We start from the raw sequence: 15968 nt of genomic DNA, 5'->3' as shown, positions 1-15968 counted from the left end.
TTAGTGTTACATGTACCTTTATCTCATAAACCACTCAACCAACAACATTCAAATTTTCAGAAATGCTGCAAAACAGTTCAAAGAGGCCACTGAACTAGAATCATGACAAGAACTGGCTTATTCTCTGAACTAGGGAAGTTTATGTTATACTTTTTCCAATAAAAAATGGCTTAATGGTAAAAAATTCATAAATACTATACCAACAAAAAGAAAACATTGGTTCTAGTTCAGTGGGCTCACAATATATGCTGAAAACCTCTGCCAGAATTTCAAAGTTCTGAAGATAATAGTTCCAAAGAAAAAGGTACACAAAGTTAGCAAATTTAACATTGGCGAGATAGGGCATTCCAACTCCCCTTAACTGCCGTAGATAGCATATCTCAGAAACTGGAAGTTTAGGCAAATCAAATGAAGGTAAGCGATAAGATGGCGCAAAGTGAAGTTAACAGATTATGTGAAACGTGTAAGAAATAGTAAAACAAACGGACATAAGTGTGATTTGTGGATTATGGTGTGGGAACTTGTTTCACAGTGAATGTGTTGAACTTACCAACAGTGAAGTTCGCCTGGTAAATAGTTCAAAAGGAAAAATTAAGTTCTGCTGTGGTGTATGTGAAGTTAGTTTACACAAAGGACCTTTGAAAATGGCGTCTACAGCAAAATATCAACAGCTTGTTACTGGAACCAGTCATAGCAGCAGTGAAAAAGTGAAGGTAGGTGACGATATAACAATCAATGATGAATGCAAAAGTTCTGATATGCAAGACAACTCACGAAAACAAACCTGTATAGGACGTGGAGTTGAACAGCTGGAAATAGAAAACAGCGCTTGTAAATAATACCAAAAACCACCTGAATAACGAGTGCAGTTGAAGGTTTAACAAAAACAGTAAATCAACTAATAAAAGACAGTTCGAAAATGAGAATGCAACTCAGTACAGTGTTCGCCACAAACTGTAGATTAGGAAAAATAATGGAAAACCCCGAAAAAATATCACACTGATTGCTAAAAATAGCAACACTAAATGTCTAATAGCAAATCTAGGGTCGACTACGGTGCCTGTAACACACGGCCCTGCTACATTTATTCGAAATTCGAATGTAAATTCGTCACAACCTCCTGGATTACTTGAAAAACAAACTGAGTGTGCAAACGAAAAGAAAATTTTAACCACAATAGGCGAGTTGGGACAAATAAACGATAGTGAATCAATAACCCACAGTGTAAACCAGAATCGGTGTGAATATTACCAGTATTTTCTCTTACAAAACAAAACCAGGGCAAGAAAACATTGCAACAACGACAGATGGATGTAACAAATCGGAACAAATAAATAGGCCTACCAATATAGAGCTTACAGTCCATGAAGCGACAGAAGATCGATGTGTTAGCAATACTTCTTTGAACAATTCGAAAATTGGACCCAGTATAAATGAAACCAGTCCCTACATCTTAGCCAGACCTTCAGATGAGAAACCTTCACCCAATACAGATACAAATTGGCGTGACGTACAGTGTAGGAAAAGAACTTTTCGATCTACAGATCAGCAAGTCTCATTCACAACACGAAAACAACAAACCAACAACATACACAAAACGAAGCAGAATGCATCTGCACAACCAAAAATGCTGTATGCAACTGCACTAAAGAAAAGTGTAGAGGAAGAAAGACCTCAAGCATCTGCCATAGCATCAGTCTGAAATTTAAGTACTAGAGAAAGAAAAAAATCAGATAATAGGCACTGGTGAAGAACAAGGAACGCTATATGGCGAGGAAAGAGCATGGTTTCATTAAAGAAAAGTGGAAAACATCACAACAACTGAAAATGTAACCAAATTCCTTGAGAAAATCTTTCCAGGATATAGCAACTTTAATGTAGAAAAACTGGAAACAAAGGGTGTGAACAGCAGCTTCAAGATTGGTGAGGACTTCCATCTAAAGGACAAGGTGATGGACACAACACTATGGCCAAAGAATATTGTTGTCAGGCGTTTTTTACTCCGGAGATCGACCAGTGCCCCAGTAAAATAGTGCCTGAAATAAAAACCAAAGGCCCCATAATATCTCACAGAAGTAACAGTAGAGATGATAGTTATATGGCCATAGTTATAGCAGTTGTCAATATACAGTGTTTAAGAACCAAGGTGGACCTTCTATCATTCTTTGTAGAAGAAGTCAAACCAGATGTTTTATGTATCTGTGAACACTGGTTAGATGAAGCAGAAGGTGACTATTACAGAGCCATTGAATATTTGGACATGGTAAATTCATGGTATCGAACTATTACAATTCATGGTGGTGTATCTGTATATGCAAGCAAGACTCTTATAGTGTAAAGGAAATAGACTTAAAAAACTTTTCCACAGACCTAGATCTAGAATTAGCTTCACTAGTGTTAACAGATATTGACCTTATTATTGTCTCTGTGTACCACTCACCAGATGGTAATTTTGAGAACTTTATTGCACAAATGGAAACTTGTTTGTCCTACCTAACATGTCTTAAATCTGAAATTGCACTGTGTGGAGGTTTCAACATATATATAGGTGACGGAAGCACTAAAGAGAGAGTCTTCATGACTTTGATAAATAGCTATGGGCTTTTTGTTGCAAACCGACTGCCAACAAGACGTGATGCCTGCCTAGACACAGTTATCACTAACCTCAATATCTGGGACTATAGTGTAGTTGAACCAATGATTGCTGACCATAGTGCCAACTGCTGCTCAGATCACTGCAGCAGATGCAGTACGATATGCCAGGGCTACAGCGGAAGACGATAGCCTTCCCTTTTGGTAGTGACACGTGGCTATCCAGGGCCCGGGTCTTCTTGTGATCGTACATTCCCGTGACCACTACTGTCAGCCATCATGTACAGTGGCTACATTCCTGCCAAGTCTTCTGCAGTGTCGTGGAAAGAATATCAAACTTCTCGTAGCTCTATTACACGACCTCGTTCAAACCCGGTGAGCTGCTTTGTCGTTTTAAAGGCATTCTTGACTAACATCAACTCATGACTTCTCTCAAAGGTTACAGCGTGGATTTAAAGCAACCCTGATTTGCATCCTCGTAGTGCTGCTACTACTGCTACTGTTATGCAACTGGCGCGAAATTTGAATAGACTTTATCTTTCAGATGTAGAAACATGCCTACAAACTTCTGTTTTCGTCGCACAACTCCTTCTTGATGTTGCAATTTTTTGTGTCAGTGTGTGTGTGTGTGTGTGTGTGTGTGTGTGTGTGTGTGTGTGTGTGTGTGTGTGTGTGTGGGTTTGTGAACAAATAAACATTTATGTTTTTGTTTATGATTTAGCCTGACCATATTACAGACATCACAAATCTTCCCAATTATAATAAAGGGCATTTAGAATGATATAGATTAGCTTAGCACATTTGAAGTCATGGTTATTATTATCAGAAGCGAAATGGTTAAAGGAAGAGGAGAAGATTGAAATGACAGTGACATTGGCTGTTAGGAAAAACTGTATATAAATAGAGAACTCTGCCAACAAAGGGCAGGGACAAACTCTGAGTGATGGGGACTCACGAGAAAGAGCTCCACAAAATGTAAGACAGATGGATATTGTGACAGAAGGTGGACCACTAGCTGTCTTTTGAGGTTTGGAAGGAATTTAATTGCTCTGATATTTTGAGGAAGATTGTTCCACATCAGGTTCCTGGTACAGAAAATGATTTAGAAAATGTGGCACTGCTATGTTATGATACAGATATAATTTTACTTTGTTGAGAACGAGAATTCGCGCTGTGCTGTTCAGGTGGTAGAATAAGAGTTGAAGACAAATAAGAGGGAGTGCAATGATTAAAAAGACAATAGAACAGACATAGCATATGAAAGTCTCTATGCTTGTTGGCACATAGCCATGACACTTTTTCATAGGGTAGTGTGATATGGTCGAAAAAGCGTACCTCACAAATGTATCATATACAAGCATTCATCGCCAGTTCCAGTCTGCATGAGCTTCCGTACGAAAGTCCTTGGAGAATGGCATCAACATCGTCAAGTCTGGAGAATATTAGTGTCTCTAGGAGTTTCTTTTTAGGCTTGAAAGGAAATACTCTTTATATTTCTATAGTCAGTGAAATGACGCTGTCCTTTCTTATATACTGCAGTTGTGTGTTCAGTGCAGTCTAAATCATGGTCAGACATTATCCCCAAGTTCTTTGCAGAAGAAGAAAAGGTTATTTCTGTGTCGTTTGGGATTAATGGTGGAGGATATTTTCTGAACTGCGGGGAATAAGTCTTTTGTGAACGACTAAGATTGCATGCATTTTAGATGGACTAAGTTTTAAACCTATGCTGTGTGCTCGCACTATCAGGGCAAGTAAATCAGCATTTACATACTGGATGGCTATGCTTAGGTTTGTTTGATCTGAACTTAGAGGCAGCTGAACGTTGTCAGTGTGTAGGTGAGTTTTGCAGTGGGAGAAGATAACTGACACATTTGATATACAGTATATGAGTTATGGACCGAATACTGATCCTTGTGGGACTCCTTATACTGCATCCCTCCATTGTGACCTTTCCGTTCCAATCATTACACATTGTTGGCGAGACGTAAAGTATGACTAATGAGTTTAGGAAGTATAATTTCAAAGTCGACAGGGTCGCAAGCTGTGTTGAAACCAAAAATCACTTAATTGCCACCTGTTGTTTACTCATAGCTTATTTCAGTTCATCGATCACTTTTATAAGACCAGTAGTCAGGCAGCAATTTTGCCGGAAAGGGGCAGAGTGTTATTCATCTAAAACATTATTTGATATTAAATAATTAGTAATCTGTTCACGAATTCTTCTTAACGGAAAATGGATTCCTATCTCTTCTTGTATACAGCGGGATCGTTTAGTCTGCCTAGCCAAGAACGGACTGCTTCTGAAACCTCATGTCAATCGTCGCCGGAGTCCAAATCCCGCCTTACCTGTCTCACAAAACAATGACATAACATGCTGTAGAATTCGATCAGCCACAGTTGCTATCTGAGTGTGCTGCTACGTAATATTTAAGTATATCGCTTCAAACTGTTTCTCTACCGTAATTTCAATTAATACTCTCAATGAAACTGTAGGATCTGTTATTCTTCGAAGTTATTTTGTTCACTTAAATATCAAATCCGCATCAAATATTTAACTGTTATTGAGAAATTACGATAGATTATATGATTTGAGGCAAAGTTTGTTTAACGATAATGTTCTGATATTAACTCTCATGTCACCACAAAAGTCAAATTTCAACTCAAAGTTAATTGAAACTATTTCAAGGAATTGTTCACTTTAAAGAAGTTGAGGTTCCCTCTTTGTGTTTTCTTAAAACTATGATTCAAACTCTTTTTGTCAAATTAGTTAGTTTTGATTTTTTAGTCCTGAGAAGAAATTTTGAGTTTATGTTTTAACACACCTAATGTTTTCCAAATAAACCACTCATTAGTAACTTCCAATTGAGCCTTAAATGGTCATCAAAACTAAAAATTAAAGCCCTATCCTTTAAATATGTATCACTCATGGGCTTTTCACTGTTACTCAATAATCAGAAAACTTGAAAAATTCCTTCCTTTCCTGTTGGTAGGATACTGTACTACTCAACATATGCAACCGACACACATTTAAATTAACACGCCTTTTATTCATAAAATGTTGATATAATATAAAGTGATCATTACATATTTGAGACCGCTTCTGAACTCATACATCATACATAAACCAACTTCAAATATCCATTTAATAAGAATGAACAGAAAAGATGCAACAACGATGGTACGATTTTCTAGCCGTCGCGAACCATCGGCGCAAATTGAGACGCGTATAGCACGTGAGACGCAGCACGACACTACAGCGCAACGCGCACGTTATAGTGACCTGCATTGTCGATTACTGTGTCAATAGAAGATCATTGGATTACTTTGCTAGCGTCTTCCCCATGCAACATGAAACAAACAGAAAAAACAAAATTTTAGTACACATGCCATAATAATAATACACTTTTATTGCCTATCTGACGTCGCTCAATTTGGAAACGGAGGACGGTGCTGCCCTCTAAAACTTGGCGTGGTTAGATTCACAAAGTAAACTGCAGTGCATACTGATCTAATACATTGGATAAACTGCGGTAATCCTTCCAACATTCCTTCCATGCTTTCACTAGAAAATATAGCTTTCATGTTAGACGAACTTGTCAGGTATAGCAAACAGTTTTCCCAAAATTACTATAAGATGCGTATCTCCACAACTTTAATTCTGCCCAGAATTCTTCCCACTAAACTTTCTTCCTCAGCAGATTGGCTGTTCTACATAGATTTTAATATACTCTCATCTACACATTTAAAATTTACCCTCAAAATAATTTCCCCATTTAATAGTACATTTTGCACTCAATCTAGCAATAATTTGCAAACATTTACATTAAAAAGACCTCAAAATAAAACACAAGTAATTAAAGTTACTTTAACGAAATAGCTCTAAAAACAGTTTATACATACTATACACAGAAATAATTCTCTCTTCATAAATACGCAAATTAATCCGATCTTTCGATCTCCTCGCACCAAAAATTATGTTGACTGTTTCCCGTACCTTCTTGCATCAGATTACGTGTCCCCTTATTCTTTACATACGTTACATTGCAACAAATTTTTACAATATTACAATACATAAAATATCCCTCCAAAATTTTTAATATTATACATGAGATACTCTCATTTTCATTCTTATATCTGCACACATGCCCTTTTGGTATTTCACAAGGTTCGACTATGCCAGCGTTGCTTTTTATAACATTTTTATCTCCAGTGTGAGTACCTTTCAAATTTTATTTTTCTCCACGTCTTCATCTGCTCAAAATTGAGGCCTCTTTCTTAATGCAGCAAAGCACTCACGCTTTACATACACTGGAACACCACATTTAGATTCGAGAAACACAAACTTTCTTTCTTCATAAGCATCGACTTTAATATGTCAGGGCTGCGTATAGTTAATTTCATTCCCCTGCATATAATCAAAGTTTATCTTTCTGTCAATGGCCATCTGTTTACCTTCCTCTTTAGAAATAAGTATATTGATTCCTTCTTAGAAAGTAACACGGCTTCAGTAGCTACAACACCCTCGCACTTAACTACAGCACTAAAGACTTCATCGACTTTTATATGTCAGGGCTGCGTATAGCTAATTTCATTCCCCTTCATAAAATCAGAACTTACCTTTCTGTCAACGGCCATTTGTTTACCTTCCTCTTAGCTACAACACCCTCGCACTTAACTACACCACTGAAGACTTCATCTTCATCTCTCTTTAACTGTATATTACTTACATCCATCGATAGAACACAATCTTCTCCACAAACGCCTTCAACAATATCTGTCAATACATTACACAATTCCCCACTACCATCTTCCCTTACATCTGCTGATACATTTTGTATGTTCTGTCCAAGTAAACTACCCCCACATCACAAAATTTTCTGCTACAGCATCCTACCGTTTCCAATTCACAGTACATTCGAATTTCATCAAGTTCAGGTTTTCTTTTACCCTTTCACCCTCTCTTCACTCAGACTCCCCTGACACTTTACACTTATTATTTTCCCATCAAAAACGAATAACATCGTTTTGTATTAGAGAGACTGAACTCCCGTCTACCACATTATCTTCGTATTCATCTTTCAACATCTACTCCAAACTGACGTCTCTGTCAATAGTCATTGGTTCACTGCCATCACTAGAAAGAAATACACAGATTCCTTCCTCCAAAAAATTTATCTCAGTAATTCTAACCTTCGCAACTTCATCTCGTAAAACATCACATTAATATCCCCGTAATAACAAATCACCTTCTTTGCGCCAATACATCATAAAAATCATCTTAGCCTGACAAGGTCAGTGCTGGCCGCCTTCGCATATATCTTTACCTGCTTCCACCAATACGAAATAAAATTCGTCTCCAATGGATGAGACAATCGCTATGCCGCTTTCACCAGCATCTTCACCTACATAACCCCACCTACATCACTAAACCAAATTGAGATTCACTTCTGCCTGTCACACGGAATTTTCCATCATGCATCTATTTGATCATTCACTTCCATTGAGTAAAATAAAACGTCGAGCCCCATACCTTCATTATCTAATTCAAAAGTGTGTTTCTCATTGCTGCTCTGCTGCTTCGAACTGTTCCAAAACTTTCTACCTACTTAACAACACCCATCTCTGACATTTGAACTTAATCTATCACATAATTATGCCTAACCAGCTTCCTTTCATTACATGTTTGTTTCCTAGTTGATTTGTCTTGTAACCCCCGGACCTAAGAAGCGGTGAAAACCAGTTTTTCGATATCCTCTCTTGGTTTTCAGTATGTGAACCGCCGGGCCCTCGAACGTATTCTTATGAACCTTATACATAAATTTACAATACTTTCAGTCAGTGCACTTCCCAGTAAAATACACCGTAGAGCCACAGAAACTTGTACACCTGCCTAACATCGTGTAGGGCCCTCGCGAGCACGCAGAAGTGCCGCAATACGACGTGGCATGGACTCGACTAACGTCTGAAATAGTGCTGGAGGCAACTGACACCATAAATCCTGCAGGGCTGTCCATAAACCCATAAGAGTACGAGGAGGTGGAGACCTCTGCCGAACAGCACATTGCAAATCATCCCAGATATACTCAATAATGTTCATGCCTGGGGAGTTTGGTGGCGAAAGTTTTTAATCTCAGAAGTGTGTTGCTCGAGCCACTCTGTAGCAACTCTGGACGTGTGGGATGCCGCATTGACCTGCTTGAATTGCCCAAGTCCGTCGGAATGCACAATGGACATTAATGGATGCAGGTTATCAGACAGGATGCTTACGAACTTGTCACCTGTCAGAGTCGTATCTAGACGTATGAGAGGTCCCAAATCACTCTAACTGCACACGCCCCTCACCATTACAGAGCCTCTGCCAGCTTGAATAGTCCCTTGCTGACAAGCAGGGTCCATGGATTCATGAGGTTGTCTCCATATCCGTACACGTCCATCCACTCGATACAATTTGAAACGAGACTCTTCTGACCAGGCGACATGTTTCCAGTCAACAACAGTCCAAGTCGGTGTTGATGGACCCAGGTGGAGCGTAAAGCTTTGTGTCGTGCGGTCATCAAGGGTACACGAGTGGGCCTTCGCTCCGAGAGCCCATATCGATGATGTTTCTTTGAGTAATTCGCACTCTGACACTTGTTAACGGCCCAGCATTGAAATCTGTTGCAATTTGCGGAACGGTTGCACTGCCGTCACGTTGAAAGGTTCTCTTCAGTCGTCGATGGTCCCGTCCTTGCAGGATCTTTTTCCGGCCGTAGCAGTTTCGGAGATTTGATGTTTTACCGGATTCCTGATATTCACGGTACACGCATGAAATGGTCTTACTGGAAAATTCCCACTTCATCGCTACCTCGGAGATGCTGTGTCCCATCGCTCGTCCGCCGACTGCAACACCATTCACTTAAATCTTGATAACCTGCCACTGTAGCGGCAATAACTGACCTAACAACTGTGCCAGACCCTTGTTGTCTTAAATAGACGTTGCCTACCGCAGCGCCGTATTCTGCCTGTTTACGTATCTCTGCATTTGAATACGCATGCCGACACTAGTTTCTTTGGGGCTTCAGAGTATATACTTTCTTTTTCCTGTTCTCGCTGAGTTGCTTCCTCACTGACCTCACCATCAAAAATATTTCTACGTTTTAAATTTTAAATCTGTAAATCTGCTACTTTTTTAGTCTTATAGTTATAATTCTGATTGCCAGAGGAACACAGAATCTGTACCTGCTGTTTTTGCTGCGCAATAGGGGTGAGAGTGTCACTGATATGACACGCGAATTGGGGTGACAGTCACTGAAACAAAGGCAGTTTTCTTTACGGTGAGATCTACAGTATTTACGAAATTTCAATCACCAACTTTCTCTTCCGAATGCGAAAATATTTTGTAGACACCCACCTACGTAGGGAGAAATGATCATCATAATAAAATAAGAGAAATCAGAGCTCGAACGGAACGATTTAGGAGTTCCTTTTTCCCACGCGCCATTCGAGAGTGGAATGGTAGAGAAGTAGTATGAAAATGGTTCGATGAACCCTCTGCCAGGCACTTAAGTGTGAATTGCAGAGTAGCTATGTAGATGTAGATGTTTCTCCAATCTCTTCACCTTCAGCATCATTTTTACTTTCTGCAGCTTTAATCTGGAAGTCAGCTACTATTTTTGTTAATTCACTGCTTGTCTGTGTATCCACCTCCTTAAGAGTAGTCTGCTTTGGCTTGCAGCTCTCCATATTGCAGCTCTCCAGATTGCCACATATCTCGCCTTGTAACCCAGCGATTCGACTTCCTACTGGTTCCCCCTATCCGACCGACTTTGTTACCAACATTGCCAATCTCTTTGAATAACTCTACCACTTCAACTTTTAAACGCCCCTGGCCCTCTTTGTCTATCATTTCCTTAATTTCAGGTCCAACATTTTTAATACCAGAATTCATTTCAGGATTTGAACTTCCCTCTTCTAAATTAATTCCTGTACACCGACTTTTACTCGCAGACATAATTTCCCCCATCATTTGAATGGCTTGCAATAACATTGCCATCTGATTTTCTGTAACTCTGATTTTGGACTATCTGGCGTGCTAACTTCTTCCGTCTCACATAAACTCGATGACGGTTTTACCACACCGCCGGTAAATTCACACATATTCTCAGTTTCGGCATTAGTACTTTACGTATCAGTCTTGTTGGCTGCCTCTTGCTCTACTGTCCCCAAAGGTGAAGTTGCTACTGAAGCTGAAGCCGCAGCCGCTGCTGATGCCAATGACAAAGATATCGGAGTTGTTGCAGTGCGCCGCCGCCTGTGTCACTGCTGGTGGCTGCCGAAGTCTCCTACTCAGCCTGCCTCTGCGTAGCCGTCTTCTTCTTTCTTGAAATTCCGCTCCACGCCTACTTTCTGCTGCACACACACAACTACTGCAAAATTTTAGCTAAGCGCCCCCAAGAAAAACTGCCTGTTATGCTTTATATTAAGGACACTGATCACGAAATGTTAGTAATGCTAATCAAATCACATCTGCGATTGCGAAAGGGATTGAATTCTTATCCGAGATGACATATCCATTTGCGACGTACTTTAGGATTGCTTTCTAATCTAAATCCCGGTCATGTGAGGTACAAGGGAATTCGTGGCTCTATTTAGAATTGTGGCTTGGTTTAGTCCTAGCATCAAGCCGCACAGTAGCTCAGTAGCTAAATTTGCTGCAACATTAGTCCTACATGTGATCCCCCATTCCATTTATTTAGGCATTGGCATGTAATGTGAACCATTGAGTGAAGCGAATATCCACGAAATTGAATAATAATAATAATAGAGAAAAAGTGTTTTATTCTGATGAATAACTGCTGTAGACGGCACCAGAAGGTTTAAAATGAATGAATTGGTTTTGTTCAGTCTGTCAAACATGGAGATCATAAAGAATGATTGTCCTACAACATGAAATAAAACAATAGTTTTGAACTGCAGTAAACTTTGCTTATATGCGTGATTAGTGTGGTAGTAGACTCCCCAAATGCTATCTAAACAGCAATGGTACGCGAAAAAACAGAGTCCTATTCCATTAACTAAACGCAATTTGTTCGTCAACTCGTAAATGTTGAAAAGTGCGCTCATGGCAGTCATTGTATTGACACATGCGGACTCATGAGAAGAATCTTGTACTGTATCCAGTATGAATTCTAAAATATCAGCCAAAATAAATTAAAACACGTTGCAGATTTTGAACGTAAGCACTAGCGGCTCCTCACTTCATGCTCTTACTCGTGAGTACAACAAGTGCTGCGTGGTGAGGGGGGAGATGCGCGCGCACTGTGCGCTCCTGACAAAAAGAGAGAAACATCAACTGTGAAATACCGAAGCGTCAGCTTTGCAAGCGGTGCCATCCAGTGGGAGAAACGGCAGGTCAATCGTGTGTAACACTGACAATGTTTTCGCACCTCAATCCCATGTGCAACGAATATTACATTTTTACACAAAACGATAAGTACGCAAAACGGCAGCTGGAAAACGGAAATTCTATTTATTTATTTACTTTCGAGTTCCGTGGATCCTTGACGCGAATGTATCGCTAGGATGTAGAACGTGCCAGGTTATTACAGAAATAGCCACATGTAGATGATCATGAGGCAACCAATTTAACATATATAAGCAGATACATGGAAAAGGACATTTCACATGTCAAATAATTACACACAAAAATTCAGGTAACAACACAGATAATAGTACAGTAATGACATAGATGATTGCATAAATAATAGTGCAGTAATAACATAGATGATTACATAAACAAATTTAAAGTAATTCATCTAAAAATATTCTGCCAACAAGTGATATGCTGATCTACGTAATCAGTTCTATTAGAAATGCACGAAAATAAACACAAATTCAAGAAGTATTACACATTATCAAAGAATTCCTGTAAAGAACAGAAAGAATTATCCAGAAGATAAAGTTTTAGTTTTGTTTTGAATTTAGTAAGATCCCCAATGACTGATTTGATATGGACAGGAAGTTCATTGAACACTTTTATACTTGAATATTGAACCCCTTTCTGCACCATGTTGAGATTTTTTAAATCTTTGTGAAGATCATGTTTTCTTCTTGTATTGTGATCATGGTACGCACTACTCATTTTGTAAATTGCATAACTTTTGTTCCCGAAGCACATTAGTGACAAGATGTATTGACAAGGCGTGGTGAGGATCCCCAGCTGTTTGAATAAATTTCTGCAAGAAGATCTAGGATGCATGCACTCTACTCATAATCCTGATAACTCTCTTCTGCGCAGCAAAGACTTTATTTGCGTGTGGTTGATGTCCCCAGAATATGATGCAAGAGAACTGAGAATCCCGCAATTTTAACTTCATTTTTGTGCAACGGCTCACAAAGTAAATTTAAAAAAATGTAGAATTATACATTAATAAAATTATGTGGCACGTGAACATTTTTGGTTATTTATTTCATTTGTAGCAGTAATAATTCATATAGTGATTTCCATGTAGCTGGTAGCGCATTTAAACTGAGTAACGAGCATGCGACGGCAACTGCAGTATTCTGTTCCACATTTGGCTGTCCCCTCTCCGCCCTGTGCCGATACTGGAGCCGTGCTTGCCCTACTCCGTGCTTCTGCTCTGCTGCTCACACCTTGCCCCGAGAGCACTTTCGCTGTGAAACCCTGAGTTACAGCCAGTTCTCAGACTCTAAGTCCCACACGACTCGGAAATTTTTGTAAGTATAAGCAAATATGGCAATCATGTGACGACTTGTCGCCTGGAAACCAACAATTTACCACACTACCATATCCACTATGTGTTATCTGAAGACTGTCCTGCACCATGCTTAACTTCTGAATACTCTGCAAGCTCGACATTCAAAAGTGTCTCCCAACTCAACTCCTCGAAACCTTCCCTGCTTCCAAGAACCACTCAAAATGCTCGAGCGCCTACCCTCTTGCGCCAGTGAGAATTTGCATTACCCCACCGTACGTAGACAGTTTACTTATAATACAGAAAATGGGCCTCCATATCCATACAAGTAATGTTGTAAATTAAACATTGTTGTTGTTGTTGTGGTCTTCAGACCAGAGACTGCTCTGATACAGCTCTCCATGCTACTTTATCCTGTGCAAGCTTCTTCATCTCCAAGTAACTACTGCAACATACATCCTTCTGAATCTGCTTAGTATATTCATCTCTTGCTCACCCTTTACGTTTTTACCCTCCACGCTGTCCTCCAATACTAAACTGGTGATCCCTTGATGCCTCAGAACATGTCCTACCAACCGATCTCTTCTTCTAGTCCAGTTGTACCACAAAATCCTCTTCTACCCAATTCTCTTCAGTACCTCCTCATTAGTTAGGTGATCTACCCATCTAATTTTCAAAATTCTTCTGTAGCACCACATTTTGAAAGCTTCTATTCTCTTCTTGTCCAAACTATTTATCGTCCATGTTCCACTTCCATACATGGCTACACTCCATACAAATACTTTTAGAAAAGACTTCCTGACACTTAAATCTAAACTCGATGTTAACAAATTTCTGCCGCGCGGGATTAGCCGAGCGGTCGCAGGCGCTGCAGTCATGGACTGTGCGGCTGATCCCGGCGGAGGTTCGAGTCCTCCCTTGGGCATGGGTGTGTGTGTTTGTCCTTAGGATAATTTAGGTTAAGTAGTGTGTAAGCTTAGGGACTGATGACCTTAGCAGTTAAGTCCCATAAGATTTCACACACATTTGACCAACAAATTGCTACTCTTCAGAAACGCTTTCCTTGCCATTGCGTCTAGCCCTACATTTTATATCCTCTCTACTTCGACCATCATCAGTTATTTTGCTTCCCTAATAGCAAAACTCATTTACTGCTTTAAGTGTCTCCTTCCCTAATCTCATTCCCTCAGCATCATCTGATTTAATTTGACTACATTCCATTATCCTCGTTTTGCTTTTGTTGATGTTCATCTTATATCGTCCTTTCAAGACACTGTCCATTCCGTACAACTGCTCTTCCAGGTCCTTTGCTGTCTCCGACAGAATTGCAGTGTCATCGGCGAACCTCAAAGTGTTTATTTCTACCCCGTGGATTTTTATTCCTACTCCGAATTTTTCTTTTGTTTCCTTTACTGCTTGCTCAATATACAGATTGAATAACATCGGGGATAGGCTACAAGTCTGTCTCACTCCCTTCCCAACCACTGCTTCCCTTTCACGTGCCTCGACTTTTATAACTGCCATCTGGTTTCTGTACAAATTGTAAATAGCCTTTCGCCCCCTGTATTTTACTCCTGCCACCTTCAGAATTTGAAATAGAGTATTCCAATCAACGTTGTCAAAAGCTTTCTATAAGTCTACAAACGCTACAAACGTAGGTTTTCTTTTCTTTAATCAATCTTCTAAGAATTTGTAGGGCCAGTATTGCCTCATGTGCTCCAACATTTCCACGGAATCCAAACTGAACTTTCCCGAGGTCGGCTTTCATCAGTTTTTCCATTCGTCCAGCTTCTATAGAGACAAAACACAATATTCTACATATAAAAGGTTAGGCATAATTTGTTTTTGAACATGGCTGCTGGGTTCAGTGACCTTTTATAAATTATAATTGAATCAAATGAGCCCTCAGTCACAATTTTTTAGCCTTATTAACCAGGTTTCAACACTTCTATGAGTGCCTTCATCAGAAAAGAGATTTAAAGTGGTCTATAAGATAATTACAAATTTCTAGGAAGAAAAAATTTTTTACATAAAAAAGTGTAAGTACTGACTAACAACACAAGACAGAGGCAGTACTCACATGTTACGTATTAAATAAATAACAGACCAGAAGGACTTAAGTCACAAAATATTGAAAAGGAATGTGCGAAGGCGAGCCTCTAAGGGCTGGTCATACCTGTACAGCCACGTGTTGCAACGGACTGAGGCGCCCGCGTTAACATGCTCGGCAGGTGAACGTGACATTGCAGCGAGAGCGCCATCTCGTAGGCGCAGGTACAAATTGGCTACTTAACATTCAAATGTAGACAGTCGAGCGCGCGATGCCGATGAGTGCGGACAACGGAACGTGCGCGTCCGAGACAGCCGGCTCGGTCGCGCCGGGGCCGGCAGCTGGCCGGTCGGTGGGGCCTGCCCCGCTCCCCACAGGACGGATACAGTGGCGACGACCCCTGCAACGAGAACGGGTTCTGAAAGGCAACATAATGAGGACAGGACCACGACGAGCGCTATGCGAATGCAGAGCGGAGGACAACATACGTCAAACCCCTGTGACGAGAGAAATCAGCTAACACAGAACGATCAGCAACAACGGGAACTAAGACGTGAAATACAACACATGATTCTGCAAAGTCAGGAAGTATACGACAGCCGCACTAGCGCACTAGTACAGTTCCTACTTCA

The sequence above is a fragment of the Schistocerca piceifrons genome, chromosome 4, assembly GCF_021461385.2.
Source record: "Schistocerca piceifrons isolate TAMUIC-IGC-003096 chromosome 4, iqSchPice1.1, whole genome shotgun sequence".
In the NCBI taxonomy this organism is placed as follows: Eukaryota; Metazoa; Arthropoda; class Insecta; order Orthoptera; family Acrididae; genus Schistocerca; species Schistocerca piceifrons.
This window is presented reverse-complemented; position numbering follows the sequence as displayed.